Raw genomic sequence first — 16,564 nt, forward strand, 5'->3', positions numbered from 1 at the left:
ATTTAGGTCTCAAATCACAAGCAATTTAAAGAATAGTGGGACTTCCAGTGTTCAGTTTCAGTGCTCAGAGTAGACAGCCTAGTAATTTCTTGTTTTATTAAAATTCAATACTTTCAAACTCAGCGCTTTTATTAAAATGATTAAATCTAATATATAACATTAGTATCTTTTTTATTAAAGCCCCAAATGTCAACTAATAGAAAATGGTAACTCCAGTAAATATAACTGCTTACTTTTCACACATGCATTGTTGACACTTAATGTAATTTCAGTTGAATATCCGAATGAAAGCATTATGGGGCAATATAATTTTCTTAATGAGAAACCTTTCTACTTCCAGACCTTGGCAAGATAGCCATAATGCACAGGCTCATCTTTTAATAAAATAATTGTTACAGTTATTAAAGATGAATCTCATCAGAGGCAAAATGACAAAATAATTCATTACTAAAAGTGGGCTTTAAATAGCTACAAATTAAATCTTCCCTGAAAATATGCTTCCTGATAAATTGGATCATTATTTCATATAAATACTAGGTTTAGTGTGTCCTTGAGAAAAATAAAAGAAGATCCAATGAAAGGACGACTCCAAACACAGCCAACAATTTCACCACAAATCAATGCCCGTCCATCAGTAAACTAATATGTTAAGCTTCCCAAAAGGTTGCTACCATTTTTCTTAAATATTGCCTGCAAAAAAAAACCTAATGTCTAATTAATGGGGTGCTAAACTTTCAGCTTCACCTAAGGGTGCTAGTAAACCAGATTTCAACTGTACTCAAAACATCATCCTCTAAACTCTCACTGATTGAATCAGAAAAGAATAATACCAAAAAACATTCAATACTGTAACTCTGATCTACAGCATGTTCCTACTGATACCATTATATAACTCTGATTGTGCTTAAATGTTTGAAACATAAGCTTTACTGTTTTCCCATTACATTTTTAAACGTTCTGTATATATGTCAGCTGTCAGGATAGAATGCATAATATTATATTATTATCCTAGATACATATAGTACTCTGTGGCTTAGAAAGCTGCATGGCAAAATTACTTAGACCAATGAAAACAATAATATATCGTGTGAATGGCATTACAACAAAATAATCTCTGTCTTAATGAGATCAGCACAACACTGATGTTGTTTAGATCAATAAACAGATGGAGACCTTCACAGAGTGACCTGAACGGAAACTGTAAAGGAAAAAAAAACCTTCGCCACAGCATTAATGCTTGATTGGTAAATTACTGGTAAAGCAAAAAAAATATATAACCATATAAAGGAAGCTCCCTTCTTGGTTAAAGCAGATTCTTTTTAGTAGTTGATGTTTTTAGTAGCTGAACACTTCTTAAAGGAGTGGTAAAATAGGGTGTGAAATACATGGTCTATCGGAACCCCTTTACCTACCCAACCTGCATAACTGGAAAGCCACATCTATAACTTGTTGTTCACTCAAACCATCATTTACATTGGTGTGCACTACTTTCACATGAGAGAAATATTTTTTTTTTAAAACAAACACATTTTACGTCTTGGCAAACATGGTCAAAATAGGGGGGGGGGGGGGAGTTTCCAGCAGATGAGCATTTAACGTAAAACGAATTTGAGATAATCCTATCTAAGAAATTATTTTAGCTCACATCTTCAATAACAAAATCACATGAGAGTAAACTGCGTATAAACACCTACACTGTCATGTGCACACATCTGTAAAAATCTCAGAGTCCAGGACAGTACTCGATTCCTAAAAAATGTAGCAATCTATTAAAAATGTTTTATTTTCTTTTTCTGCAATCTGTGTTTCAGGAAATTGAGCACTATCATCTACAGTTTTTATCCAAATCCTGAAATGATGTGAAGGCAGAATTCACATAGCCTCTTTCCATCATCATCTTTGCTTTCCTGTCAGGAAAGGGAGCAGCCAGTTCCCACTTCTGGTCTCTGACGGCCTCCCTTGTCCGTCTATGGAAGGAGTAAAAGATGCTCAGTCGTTCTTGCACCACAGAACAGTAACGTGGTAAAACTACCGATAGTCTCCACTCCAACATTTTTTTTATGATTGCACAAACATATCCTCAAGCCATGTATTATGAAACTGGCAAAACTAGTGGAAGAGTGCTTGTGGGTTTTTAAGAAACCATAACCACTTCTGCACTGCGGTTGCAGCAAATTTAAATCAGGGTAGGATCCTTTTCTATATTTTCTATAGTATGGTGTTTGTCCATCTCCCAGCGAAAATGTCATTTTTACACTTTGTGAAAAAGCTGAAACACTTGGCAGTGCTTTTAATTACATTCCCCTACCACTGGATGACAAGTTTATTTTAATGTGTCAAATTGCAGTAGAAACCATTAAACAAGCGCACTAGAGAGAAGAATTAAACAAGAAGACAATGTGCTGAATTAAATGTAAGCTCACTTGCCCTAACAGATGTGCTATTTTTTCACAACCGATGAAATATTAACCTTCAGGTCTACATGAAAACAAACATGTAGAAATGTATGCAAATGCTGTTCAAGACCTTACTTTTGTCTGTTGAAGGAAACTTCAATATGACTAAGATGGGAAGAAAAATTCACCCCGCATATCACTACGGACATTTATTTTTTTGTTCAAAAGTGCGATTATTATTATTCAAGAAGAATTACTAAGTTTGGTCCTTATTCCCCCCACAATTTTGGAACATTTGATATTGTGTGAAGCACACTGTTTTCAGCACTACTATGAGTCGACTCTTGCCGCTGGCTTTGTGTTTTTCTCCCCTCAAGATTTCATCATTCCTTCCACTGTCCACAAGGTGATGCACTATATCATTCAGCAGCATCTGCCTCAGTGGCCTCACCACAGCTGGCCACTCACTGCAGGTGTTGCTGAACTACACAGCACACAGCCGTGTGACTTCTTGGAAACGCCTACATTTACCCTACAAGAGGAAAACTCACGGCACAAAAAACAAACAAACAAAAACACTCATGATGTCTTTATGAATTTGTCTCTCAAAGCCCTTGTCAAACCAGTCAAACTGTTTTAATTTCAACTGCCATTTCTTTCCTGTGTTAACACTATTTTCACCTCAGTTCTAAAATACCAGAGGCATAGTTGATGTAGACTTAACACTTTCAGCAGTTCAGTCTTTTCTAAAGCAGCTCTGATACCTGATGGTTCAGTTTAATACAGACTTTTACAACTAAATTTAAAACAGTGAAGGACGCAAAACTCCTACCTGACACCCAGAGATCTGGGTATGTGACAGCTGTGCTGCTATTTCAAATAGGGAGAAAAAAAAAGAATTTGTCACTCTCAAGATATGTTAAACACCTTTCTTAAAACACCATGCACTGTTACAAACACTTCAATTCACATTTTAAGTCCACTGTTAGTGTTGGGTTTGTTTTTGAAGGATGACACAATTGAACCAAGGGCAGATAATAAGCAGCATAAAGAAGAAAACTATTTAGTGTCATCCACTGGTCAAACCAGAACTAAACACCAAACTGCTTCTTCCTTATACTTCATAACCATAATTACTAAAGCAAAACAACAATATCATACAGCAAGTCTCAAGAGTTGTTAAACCACACTACAAAGATATCACTCCCATCACCAGTGCATTATAACAATTACTGGTTGTAAAGCCAACCCATCAATCAGAAGCAAGGAAAAAGGACTGCTGCATCTCTCATTATTCACGGAATGGACATCTACGTCAATACAAGGAGCATTAATACCATCAAGAAACAAGAAACGTATGCAAATAAGTCTTGACTTTTGATCAATTTTAATTTAATTTGAAAATTCATATATGTAAACACTCATTCCTATTGTGATTGTGTGCACATTTTTATTTCACAGGAAGCAATGTTCTAACACCACAGTACACAATAATAACTTATCTAATCAAGCAGCATGTAGTCACTGGCCATGATAAAGGAAGTGGTTTAAGTTCTTAATGGCTCAAAATGGAGATCAGCCTTTCATAGACACGTCTTTTATTCTGGTTGCATCTGAATTTTGTGTCAAAACAGACCTGCAAATTTTTGCAGAGAAAGAAAAAGCCCTCCACAAACCACAGAAAATACTGTTTTGATGAAGTCTGTATTACCCAATCTTGAAAAGGGACTCCAAGTTCTATGAAAGTGTTAAGAGACCTGCTACACAGTTTCAATTTTCAACGGTAATTTTTGTATGGATATAAAGCTTCATAAATGCACAAGTGATTGAAAAAGGCATCAGAACCTAACAATCAAATCCCCTGTTTTATTTCAAATGTTTACATTTTGACCAAGACAGAACAATGACTAGTAAAAAATTCTTACAATATTCGGGTACTGACACTTCTTATACTAGGAGAATATAAAATTAGTACCGTACACTGAGGGGAACATTCCTATAGTGTCTGATGTACAGACTGAGGAGACATCACGCAAGCACAACACAGACCCTCCTGGGCTACAAAACCTTCTGCACCTGAACTCTTTATCACCAGTCTGTAATGATCATCGAGTTCATCAGAGCATTTGAACCTGTTCCTTCAGTTGCTGGTGATTCAAAAAGACTGCTATATTGTTTTATAATAATTCTTATGCTTATATAGCGCTTTAGAGCTAATGGGACTCTCTTCCACCACCTCCAATATGTAGCAAACCACCTGGATCATGCAACGGCAGCCAACATGCACCAGTACACTCACCACACATCAGCTATCAGTGTGGAGCAGAACAGGGTGATGAAGCCAGTTCATAAATTGGGATTATTAGGAGACAATGATTGGTAAAGGCCAGGTAACATTTGGCCAAGATACGGTGGTTATCTTACACACACTTTATCACAAAGCCTTGGGGTTTGTACCTCTAGATCGCCTTACTGATTACTTTATATTTCCGGCAATAAGACATCTGAAAAACTGCTTCTTTTTAACACATTTTCAACACTAGGGTCAAAACCTAGCAAGCATAGAAATTACATAAGCAGCAATATCTTACAAACTGTTCAAACACAGATGTCATGTCAATTACCAGTACCCTACAGTAACTGCAAATTAATCAACAAAAAACAAGACACATACAAGAAAAAAGGACAGCACAATCTTATAAGATGTCAGAATTCATGGACAGCTCCTTTGGAATACAAGAGGTCTAATTTGATCAAAACTCCTATAGAAGGTAGTTACGAAAGCTCAACGAGCTTTCACAGCTAAAGGTCTACAGTATATGGAATTTTGAGATTGTTAGCTGATAGTAGAGTCAATGACAATATATTAAGAACTTCAGATAAGGCAAAGTATGACTTTTTAATAGCTGCTTTCAGCAATTGGAGAAAAGTGGTAAAAAAAACAACAATACTGAAGCACACAAATGTACGATAATACTGTTACAAAATTATCATCTTTGACAGCACTGCATTACCGAACAATAAATAAACGTACTAGAAAATATTCTGCTGCTAGACCTGAAAGGGAAAGCATAAATAAAGTGCAGCACATCTTTTACGTTCTTCAATTATCAGACTTTTGACATCTGAGCTAGGATGAGTGTAATTAACAGCCACTGAGATAATGGGGTCGCTACTCACTGATCAATCACTTACATATATTATCTTCTTTTTTTAAATTATAGTTGAGTTATTTTAAATAGAAAAGTGAGCAAAGACGTTTGCCTTTTAACATTATTCTTTGCTATTACAGCATATGAGTGGACTCAAATCGAGTGTCTTTCCCTTCAACATCAATAAGGGAGCTTTCGTAAAAACTGCTAAGCATAAACAACAAGTTTCTGTATGCTCTTTCATCTTGCCCCCCGCTTTTCGTATCATTATCAATATCGACTAGCCCTCAAATTTCATTTTCATCTCAAGCTCAGAAAAAGAAAATCAGACAAAAATCTACAGCCAGCCAAATGCAAGGCTGCATATCTGCTCACATTGTAGTAAACAACATACATCAAATGCTTCTGGATCCTTGGCTAAGGAGCACCTATGCAGCTGAAACACTTTTGTGATTTTTTTTTTGTTATACTCACATCAGTCAATATTACAATTCTCAATTGCATATACTGCACAAATATTTGCTCAAAAACTAAAACTACTACTTCAACGTGACAAAACTGAGAACAACGATGTAGGTTTAATTCCTGCCAATTATTTAAGGGAGAGTATTTCTATCAACCCATTCTTAGATCCCTTAGTGGTAAGTGCTTGAAATTGGTCTTTTTAGTCTTTTTCAACACACCTGGAAAACGTCTACCATAGGCAAATGCAGCATTATGAATCTTCACCTGTGGCAGAACTTTGTCAGGTATGTCAGAGCTACCCTGTAATCCTGCCTGCTCTGGGGCTTCTAACACCTGGTGCGAACTCTTGGCAATGTCTGCCACTCCCACCGCTGGCAAAGTCATCCAGTCATTCCATTAAGTTGACAAGTTACAACCAAGACCTCCATACCACAACAACATAAGGCAGGCAAGGTTACATTCTGGAAACTAAAACAGGAGATTCTGAGAAATATATGATTTTTACCTCTTTCGCCTTTTCATGTAAGTGCTCCACACTTGCTACACAGTAACCGCAAGGATCCCTGTCGTCACTTTATTGGCATAGAATAGTTTGAGAGACCATCTGAAGAAGAGATGAGAGAGAAGATCCAGAACAGAGGAACAGAGACTTGTTCTGCCTGCTAAGCTGTATAAAAACCCTTTTCACAGTCATTGTCTCCGATAAGAAAATTGTTCTGTACAACAATGGGAAAAAAACAAGCTGTGAAACTTAATTCAGATAAAGAATAAACTCACAAGGGAGGTTTACTGTGCTACAAGTTAAACAGTATTTACTCTTTTGTCATCCTAAAAAAAAACTTGTTTAGGGGAAGAAGATCCAAGCCATCTGCCCATCTGGCCCAGAACAAAGCCTTTGCCTCAGTACTTCAGGAATATTGAAAAGAGGTCCCAACATTCTTGAGTGGACATCTTAACATAAAACAATTATTTTTATGGCCAAAAGAACACAAAGGAGCTTTATCATACATCTGCACCTTACACACATACATTTATTAAACCCACTACCCTGCAATTAGAGGACAACATGCCAAGAATCTTTTTTTTAGAAATGCAGCAATTAAACTCAAGAATGATAATAACAAAGAAAGCATCAGAAACAACAAAAGGAACTTTAGTTTTTGTTAAATATATGATGAAATGTTTTAGCTTCAGGAGAAGATAAATTTCCATTTTATTGCACCTTTAATGTCACAGCAACTCAAACATCAATGGCTATTAAAAGTTTAAAACCTGTCCATATCATTAATGTTTACTGAAGTGTAGATGAACAGTCAATAGCGAGTAGCAGTTCACTGACAGGTAAAAGATTTACCAGAATACTTTTTGAAAATGTAATACGCATGTAAGACAGACCTGCAAGAAAGAAGAATCATCTATTATCCCTGTTTAAAACTACTTGTGGTAGAATTTCAAGGAAGGACTTCTTCCCACTGGAAATCTTGTGTTTTCTCAATAAACACCTTAATGCCTCTAAACACATTTCTTACATTTGTGACAAAAAGTAATATGGTCAAAATTACAAAGATAACTAGGCAACCTCGTACCTGTAAATAGGTAAAAGATTAATCCTATTATTAAACCTAATCAAAACCATTAAATATTACACAATTCACAACCCAAATGGCTTCAAATTCTGACATCCCACTTTGTTCTACACTTCAGTTAAAAATGATACTATTTAGAAGCTTCAAAATGATCTGACATCAGCTATCTACCCCTAATAACAGATCAAGGTATCTAACCTCTTACTAAAACCCAACCTTCAGACAAAATAAAGAGAACCATATTTCCTGAAAAGCAGAAGTCTGAGCTGTTCTACTGCACTGTGTTTTTCAAAACTGTAAATTTAAGAGATGGTTTTGTTAACAGAAGAACTTTAAGTGATGCTCAATTTAAATTGATGCCAGTGCTGCAGATTTAAAAGTCTGAAGACAGAACAGAAATACAACAGACTTGATGCTTTACGATTTAAAATGATATTATCATGAAAGCTAAATAAAAAAGTGGGCTCAAAGCCCTGCATGTTAAGACAATCTAAACATTGTTTTGCTCACCTGCTTCACAATCCTTTATATAACAATACACAAAATGCTGTCTTAGTGGGTTGTTAAAGTGAGGAAAGCCTGAAATAGAATGGATGTTTCACCAGGTTATAATTTATACCACACAGCATCACATTTTATTTCTCCACTAGGGAGTGATCTCTGACAGAAGGGGTAATCCCCCTTTAGACAATCAACACCCTTTTAAAACAGCTACTGTATATCCATGCGGTATTAGCATATCAACAGCAAATGACAACAGTATGCCTATAAAAAATAAATCAAAAACAGAGAAATTGTATCATTACAATGTTTCAAATCAGAGTCAAGTCATTACTGCAGACTAAAAAGTCAAACAAACTCAGTCATATTTTCCTCTCAGATTAAAGCAACTTCAAAGTCAAGGAACTGAAGAGATGTATTTTCCTTTGCTTCTGTGAACTTGGCATCAAAGTGTTGTAAAGTTAATTACAATGTTTTTGCCATTCCTTTCTCTGATCTGTAATATTAGTTATGAAAACCCATGAACCCATTTATATAGTGTACTATCCAATAATATTCAGACTACTGTGAATTTCTCTTTTTATGCAGTACTTTGAAAGGTGTGCTGCAAGAAACACGCTTCCTTAAAGAAAAAGGACAAAAAAACAATGCCATCTGGTGCAGGTGAAAGCACTGGCACATTTAAGCTAGACAGGGAGTTACAGAAACAATATGCTGTAGTGCCACCTTAATACAGCAAGAACTCTTGAGTTCAGAAACGTCAAATGATTTCCAGCTCTGCATACATCCAACAGATGTGTTTTATACAGAAGCTGTCCTTGCCCTCCAGCGTAGTTCAGTTTGTCCAGTCTACTGAGTGCAATTACAGAATCAATAAAGCATCTCTCTCTAGCTCCTCTGGACTAGTGCCGACATGAAGCCAGTAGTCAAAATGACATTTTGTTGATTCTGTTATTACTATTGTCAAATATTTTCTGGAGAAAAGGAAAAAAAGAGCCGACCGAAAAAAATGGATTTTGTTTTCGAAAACTATGTACACCACCTGCAATGCTTGATAAAAAGTTTTGGTTCTACAGTCTGTATGAGAACATGAACGTTCTCAAACACTGACACTGGGAGATCAATTGTTTCACTGAATTAGCCAAATCTTTTTTTGATAATACTTTAAACACATGAAGGCCAATTAAATATCTTGACAAAATACCAATTTACAGTGGCAAAAGTAATCTAGTAAGAAAAAAAAAAGATACATTACATTTTTCAAGCAAAGAAAAAGAAAGAAGAAAAACCCACAAACAGGAAATCATACATTTAGTTTGCAAAAAGATCCAAACCCACATTTTCTGTACCTACATCAATCTTTGCATTTGAAAAACACACAAAAACAGTGGGGCTATGATTTTAAAAACAAGAGAAATAAAGCAAATTCATTTCATTTTTATAGTTCTCAGCTGCACTGCATTAAGTGCATCCTGAAATATTAGCTATATTATTTTTAAGACACACAAAACGACTGAGAAAAGGCTACTGAGAAAAAACAAATCCACACATTGAAAGACACCCTCTTGTGATAACACTAAATCAATCACAAAGTCCTCGACCAGCAGAAGAATTATTAGACTAATTCTACCCCAAATGAAGTCCAGCATTCTGGGGAAATTCTCAAACTTGTGATTTTGTTTTCTAAGGTGATTAAAAGACTAATTTCTCAATTTAAGGAACTGGTCCGCGGCTTAGCACCAATACAACTGTTGCAGAACTGTATTAATTTTTTTGTGTTTGTCCTTAAACATTATGAATCAAGTTATATCAACAAGAAAGGGAAGCATTTGAGGGTCTTGTACAGAAAATATAAACAACTTTCACAAAGATGTTCAGACTATATCTCTGCAGAAGGGTTAAAACGAACTGCTAGTATAGAGAACCCATGATAACGCCATGTATCATCACAAAAAGACAAAAGGATTTAGAACAGACAATCAAAACAATAATTTAGAAGAACCACAAAATGAGATGGGATTTACAAGATCTTAAATCTTTTTCCTTTTTCTTCCACGTTTTTAAAAGTGGTGTCTAAAAGGTAAGAAAAGAAATATAAGTAATCCAAAAAGGTCAGAGACTGTTTCTGGCACTGGATGCAGACGCCCTCATTTACAATAGCTTGTGGCAAGAACACCTAGCCCACTTCCCTATTTGAATCATAATGACTATTGTTGGCAATAAACACATCTGGATCTAAGCTAGCCTTGATCCCTGCCTTCGGTCCCTATACAGGAACTTCCTATGATGGCGCATTAACAGAGTATTCCAAGTGCAGACATGTTACACAATACTTTCTCCACGCAGGCTTTGGCCTGAAACAATCAGGTTGCCTTTTTTTTGTGAAATGATCAAACTGGGGGGTGGGGACTGCACATCCTGCGTGAAACCGCATCCTGAACAAGCATCACCACGATTCACTGTAAATAAATACTCTCTCCTTGCAGCACTTCCGTCAACTGTCACTGCCTTGGCTCCAATCACCTTCAAGTCCAAACAGGAAAGCAGAGAAAAGCAAGAGAGATGGCAGATATGAGGTTTAATTTGCTTTTCACTGCAGTTTTCATCGGTGGCGTGTTTCCGATTCTCCCGGACCGCCACTTGCCTGGAATCACTCCTGGATCCTTGTCTTTTCCTGTCACCCTTCATTATTGTATTATTATGGGCGAGCCCATAAACTTCTTTGAGTCACCATTAGGTGCAACTTGACCCGTTTATAGAGCACTACAAAGACACTTAGCCAGAATGCCTCCTTAAAACAAGCTGCATAAAACGTGCGAGTGGCTACCTGCTAATCATGTAGCCTTTATCACGGGAAGAAACTGACAAACAACAGTATTCCTAGAGGACAAGCAAAAAAAAACAACTACTGGAAGATCTTCGAATAGCAATCTGTTTTTCTATCATTAGATTTTTTGTAACAATCTCAATTCACATCTCCACAATATTGTGTGGTTTTTCCCCATTTAACACATTCAATTTTAAAAATTATTTTGCACACGTTCAGCAATAGCACTGAAATTCATTTTAGCACAGGTGGCATTTGCCAGACAGACCGGGGGACTAGGGTGGGGTGCAGGGGTGGGATCACAATTTTTTTGGAATACTTCCATGAGAAACACCCCACAGGAATAAAACTTCCACAAATAATGTCGGTGTGTTCAATTCCACAATTCAATCAAAATCAAAACTCAAAATTTTCTTGTCATCCAGTACTGCTTTCATATGCCTGAGCATTCTGTTGGGGTAACTACATTCAATCTTTCCCCCAAGCAATGCTTATATTGTTTTATTACACTTCAGTGAGTGGAGTTCAAAATTGCATGCAGCTGTGGTCTATCAGCGTTGCGCATGGACACAAGTATTGCCCACCAGGCTTGAAAAATCACTCGGTTACTGATCTGGCAAAAGAGACCGTGAACTGTATGTTTTGTGTGTGTATACATCTTTACACCAGATCTAAAGCTGGGTATTTTAAAGGATCAGTGACTATTTAAAAGGATTTTCAAATCCCTTACAAATATATATCAACTGGGAATAGATTTACACGATTTACATGCTATTGTTCAAACTGGCGCTCTTTGTTCTGTCCTGCAAGTTACAGTTGCTTCATAACAATCTTAAATAATGACAGTAATTCTAGCAAATACAAAGCTATTTTATTGCTGTTTTAAAAAGTTATTTCTGTTAGATATCAATACATTTTCCAAGCAATTTTGTGCAAGAAATGTATTCTAAGACAAACATTTTTTCTAGGGTTCTTTGTAGCATTCTTTAACATTCAGACATGCATCGCAACAGGTAAAGTTAAATAACTTGAAGTTAATGGTCATCCTTTCTAAGATCAAGAACCCAAACCATATCTCTTTGGCTAGTTAGAAAATGAGAATAATTGTCTGTTGATGATACTGGTGAGAAACATAAATACGAGTAGTTTAGACAGCAGTTCACGATACCTTTTTTTAAAAAAACACGTTAAGTGATAGATGAATAACAAAAGAAAATATTTTTATCTGAACTCACTAATGACATTTTCTACACCTGGAGACAACAGATAAAGTACTGTAAGACTGTCATAACAGGAGGGACTTTTCTTGTCAAGTAACAGCTCGCATTCTCCATGGAAACCACAAATCGATGTGTGAAAATTGAAACTTGAACTTTAAAAAGGTGTTTTTGCTTGTTTTGTTTTTTGCCCAAATATTTTATATGAGAAAAAAATATGTTTTGTTCCTGACCAAAGCATGGTAAAACTGACAAATCTTCATTAAAAAAGACATAATTTAGTCAGTGGAAAGAGTTTTTAAGGTCATTTGTTGAGATTTAGTTAAATTATAAAGTGAAATTATTAGGAAACCTGTCATTGTTATCCAAGTATACTGTAACCTTAGAAGACAGGCTGTTGCTATTATATTGCAATCCTTAAAATTTAACAAGTATTATGGTTTAGAGGTTAACAGGACACATTACCAAATTGAAAATAAAAGATATCAGTTATATGTCTTCTTTTTTTATTTTGTTATCAGTGATAACAAAAGCATGGACTACGGTCATCTTCAGTAAGCTGCCATGTAACAGTACAGTACTCCTGTCTTGTCTCTGCTACACTAGCTCACAGTGCAGGACTGAGTAGAGATAATTGCAACAAATTATTTTTTGACCGACTAATACAATTGGTTTATGTTCAATAAGTGAAAAGTGTTTCAATAATATAATTAATTAACTAAAATAGCTCTTTATAAAGAAGGCCTAAAAATCCAATTTAAATATATTTTAAAAAGTCATATCTAAACAATATGTTCATGCTTTTCTTTCTTTGTGAAACTAACAATTTAGACTAGTGGTAATTATATTAGATACACATACAAGTAATGATAGAAGTACCCACCACCAGAACAAACAAAACAAAATAAGGATTATACAGTATGGTATACCAAAGCCACACTTCTTATATGAATAATAAAAATGGAACACAACAAGAAAAGGAATACATTATGCAAAGCATAATATTTTAACAGAATTACATGGTATGCTAGCTGTCTTTCAAAGAACTTGCAGAATTTAATGAAAACCTATTATTTCACAAATTGCTTCACGTCACAAAGTGCTATCTGAAAAAAAAAAATTACCATGGTTTCCTTTTGATATTGACTAGAACCTATTCGCTTTGAGCTCTTTCCTTGCATCGCGAGCACAGGTTTCAATATCAAGTCATATCTGAATAGTACACTTCAATAATGTTCTGTACATAAATATCACACACATATTTCAAAACCTGATGATCATGTTGTACATAGATGGCAGGATGTTTCAAATTTGTGAATGAGAAAATACAAGAAGCGCATATCATCATCCCTTGGGATTTGATTTGAACTTTTATGTGTTATAAGATCTCACATTACTGGGCAAAATATTTCAGTTTTTAAACAAGAACCGGTCACTCTGGAAAACAGTTCAAGTTTGTATATATACATAACACAAACACTCAAGACATTTGCCAGGAAAAGGGAGCAAGATTTATTTTTTGAATCAAATATTAACTCATCATCACTTCCCAACAAGCATACAGCAGAACATATTATTTTTGACTGTCCATTCATGTAGATTCACTTGTAAATCTAAAGCTGCTTCTTTAATACTTTCTTTTGTGTGGCATTTGTAGAATTTCTTACAAACACACATTACACGAGCACACATTACTGACCAGTTTATAATATTGTCAAATAGTTTTTGTTTTTTAAGAATGCTCCACATAAAATATTAAATTGCAAAATGTAAAAAATACAAAACACAGACACACACAAGCTGTACATTTACTATGACCAGTTCTGATTTAAAATACCACTTTTCCAGTGCAAATACTTTTAACAATAAATTGCACCGCTTCTCATATATATAGGTGTTTATCCATACATTCCAGTTTACAATGTGCAATGTCATTCATAACATTTCAGTATCATTTCTGTCACACCAACAAACCTATCTGAAGAAAAAAAAAAGTATTTCATCCACAATGAAAATATAAGCAGCTTCGTCCTGTTGCCAATTATTGATCACATTTGAAATCACACAGAGAAACCCCAGAGACTGAACGACTGTTTACTAGAACGTTAGGTTTGAGAACCAGCTGAGAAACTAGAGCACTGGCTCAAGTGTAAAGCACTTTTCACTTTTAAGAACTGAAAAGGCAACTCTTGATACAATCTGTAGCACAATGTAGTATCAGTGCATAGACTTCCTTCAAGTTAAATTATCAGTCACTAAACGTGTCTATAATACAACACAGAACTTCTTTCAGAGTTTTGATGGATAATCACCAGACTTTTATTGAACCCTCATTCTCTGAAATTGCATTGTTCACTATCTTCTGTTCAAAAGCTCTACCTGACAGTCCAGACATTAATATAACACATGTGCACATACAGTTATTAACTGTATTTTTTAAACATTACTTATATATACAGTAATATAATTCTGTTCAGTGTTTACATCTGTATTTTATGTCCCTTTTCTGTACTTAAAAAACAGTAAAAAAAGTCCCACTACTGAATTCACCAAAATAAGAAACACAGCCTTAGACAGAAAGATAGATGACTGTTTGTATACGTGCATATTTGCAAACACACAAAACTGGTTCTAGCTTACACCCAAGTGATTTCTTACAAATTATGTAAAATAGCTTATCGGTTGTAGTGGGCTGAAGAGATGTCCTCAAGTTTAAAAAGTAAAATCACAGAATCTGGTGAAGCCCCTCAAGTAACAAAACAAGCTAACTTGCCTATGTCTTTCTTCTTACTAAATTGTGCCTAAAATTCTGAATTCACACTTCTGCATTTCAGTCAAAGGACTGAAAGTACCCGTAACAGTCATAGTTGGCCTGGGGAGAAACATACACACTTTAATGCCACAGTCATATTAAAAAAGGCAAAGCATCAGTAAAAATATCCCTGCCTAAAATGTTTTCATAGAAACTGAATGCCCTTGTACATGTCACAGAGGGCTGGCTAGTCTTCTCAACAACTCTCTCCTGAACCTGTTTATATTTTAGAGCTATTCTTCTTCAAACACTCAGACAAAAACACAAATTTCTCAAAACCAAAGGCCCCACAACTATGCACATCTGCTGTCTCAAGCCACGGTATGGCACTTTTTGTTTAAGAGACTGATAGCAGATAATGGCACAATTAAAATGATTCCCCCTGTCTATCTGTTAAAATGATCTCATTTGCTTTATGAATGGCATATAAACACACATTTGATTCTCGACTTCCCTGGGGCAAAGCAGTTTAAGATTTAAGGACAGAGCCAATAAACAAAACCATCTGAACCCACCCTCCCCTCCCCACACACAAAAAACACACTAAAGATTGTGGATGTTAAGAACTTCAAATCACACCGATCTGATACTCTCAAGGATTTAGGTTTCGTAAAATTTGTCTTTCTGAGCAAAACAAGCCTGAGCAAAACAGGTTTTGTCATCACTTTTGATTGACATTAGTCAGACTTTTATATTTATATTTTATCAATGACGCATGCGCCAGTCATTCACGGGAGCAGCCAGAATGGCCCAATTGTTTAAGGTATTTACAACTTTTCAAATAAGCACAGGAACAAAATGCTTTAACGCATGCCATTCTAAATTGTTTGGAGCAGTCAATAAGTAAACCCTTTCTGCAGGATTAACTAACATGATATCTGAAAAGTACACATGCACTCAACTCACACTGGCATTTGAGTAAATGTAGCCCGCCAAGATGTCTTTTTCTGTACTGATCAATGACTCGAACTATTGCCCACAAACCTTTAAACGAAGCGTTATGTTTTGTGGCACTGCGGGAGACAGGCGGTATATAAAAATGCTTTGTGTAATGATCACGGCTCAGTAAAATCTGCACATGCATGAATAATGACACCCCTCTAACATATCAGATTTGTATCAAAACTCCCCAAATGGTACATAATTCCCCAACACAAAATAACAACTGTCACCTTCAGCAGAACTCATTAAACCAATGTTAGGGGCTTCTTTTCCTAATGTAATTTTTATAATTGAAATTTAATTCTCCTACAATATTTGGAAGATTTTTAATTGACGGTTGCTGTAATTAATTGCACGGAATTACAAGCTTAACGGAGAACTCAAAAACTGAATTTGACACTGAGATTGGATAAACGCAGCAGTGTGGTGCCTGCTGGGACTGTTTCATCATCCCCCCCTCGCCCTTCCTGCTGATGCAAGGTGGGGAATCGTGAGCTCTTCCCTATAGTCATGAATTTAATTACATATGGATTCCAGTACCTCCACACAAATGTCATGTTGATTTTTGATCAGCAGCAAGTCAGACAATGACTTCTGAGCTGGCAACAACCCAACCATCGTTGAGGGGTGAAGGGTGGGGAGTATATATAGTCAATTACTGAAGGC

At 35.8% G+C, this 16,564-nt stretch overlaps 1 protein-coding gene across 11 annotated transcripts in view; it reads right to left on the minus strand.

Annotated features, from left to right (window-relative positions):
* The window catches only part of foxp1b (forkhead box P1b), a 195,338-nt gene that overhangs the window by 149,523 nt on the left and 29,251 nt on the right, over positions 1–16,564 (minus strand). Inside the window, exon 1 of one of the 11 annotated variants that reach the window (XM_069189358.1) lies at positions 6,519–6,537. The exons of the other annotated variants lie outside the window; for them this stretch is intronic. The gene's annotated coding sequence lies outside the window, so the exon portion shown is untranslated. Of the gene's footprint in view, positions 1–6,518; positions 6,538–16,564 lie in introns of those variants that run through there. 11 annotated transcript variants of the gene reach the window in all.

This window comes from Lepisosteus oculatus, chromosome 4 (genome assembly GCF_040954835.1).
Source record: "Lepisosteus oculatus isolate fLepOcu1 chromosome 4, fLepOcu1.hap2, whole genome shotgun sequence".
Lineage (NCBI taxonomy): Eukaryota > Metazoa > Chordata > Actinopteri > Semionotiformes > Lepisosteidae > Lepisosteus > Lepisosteus oculatus.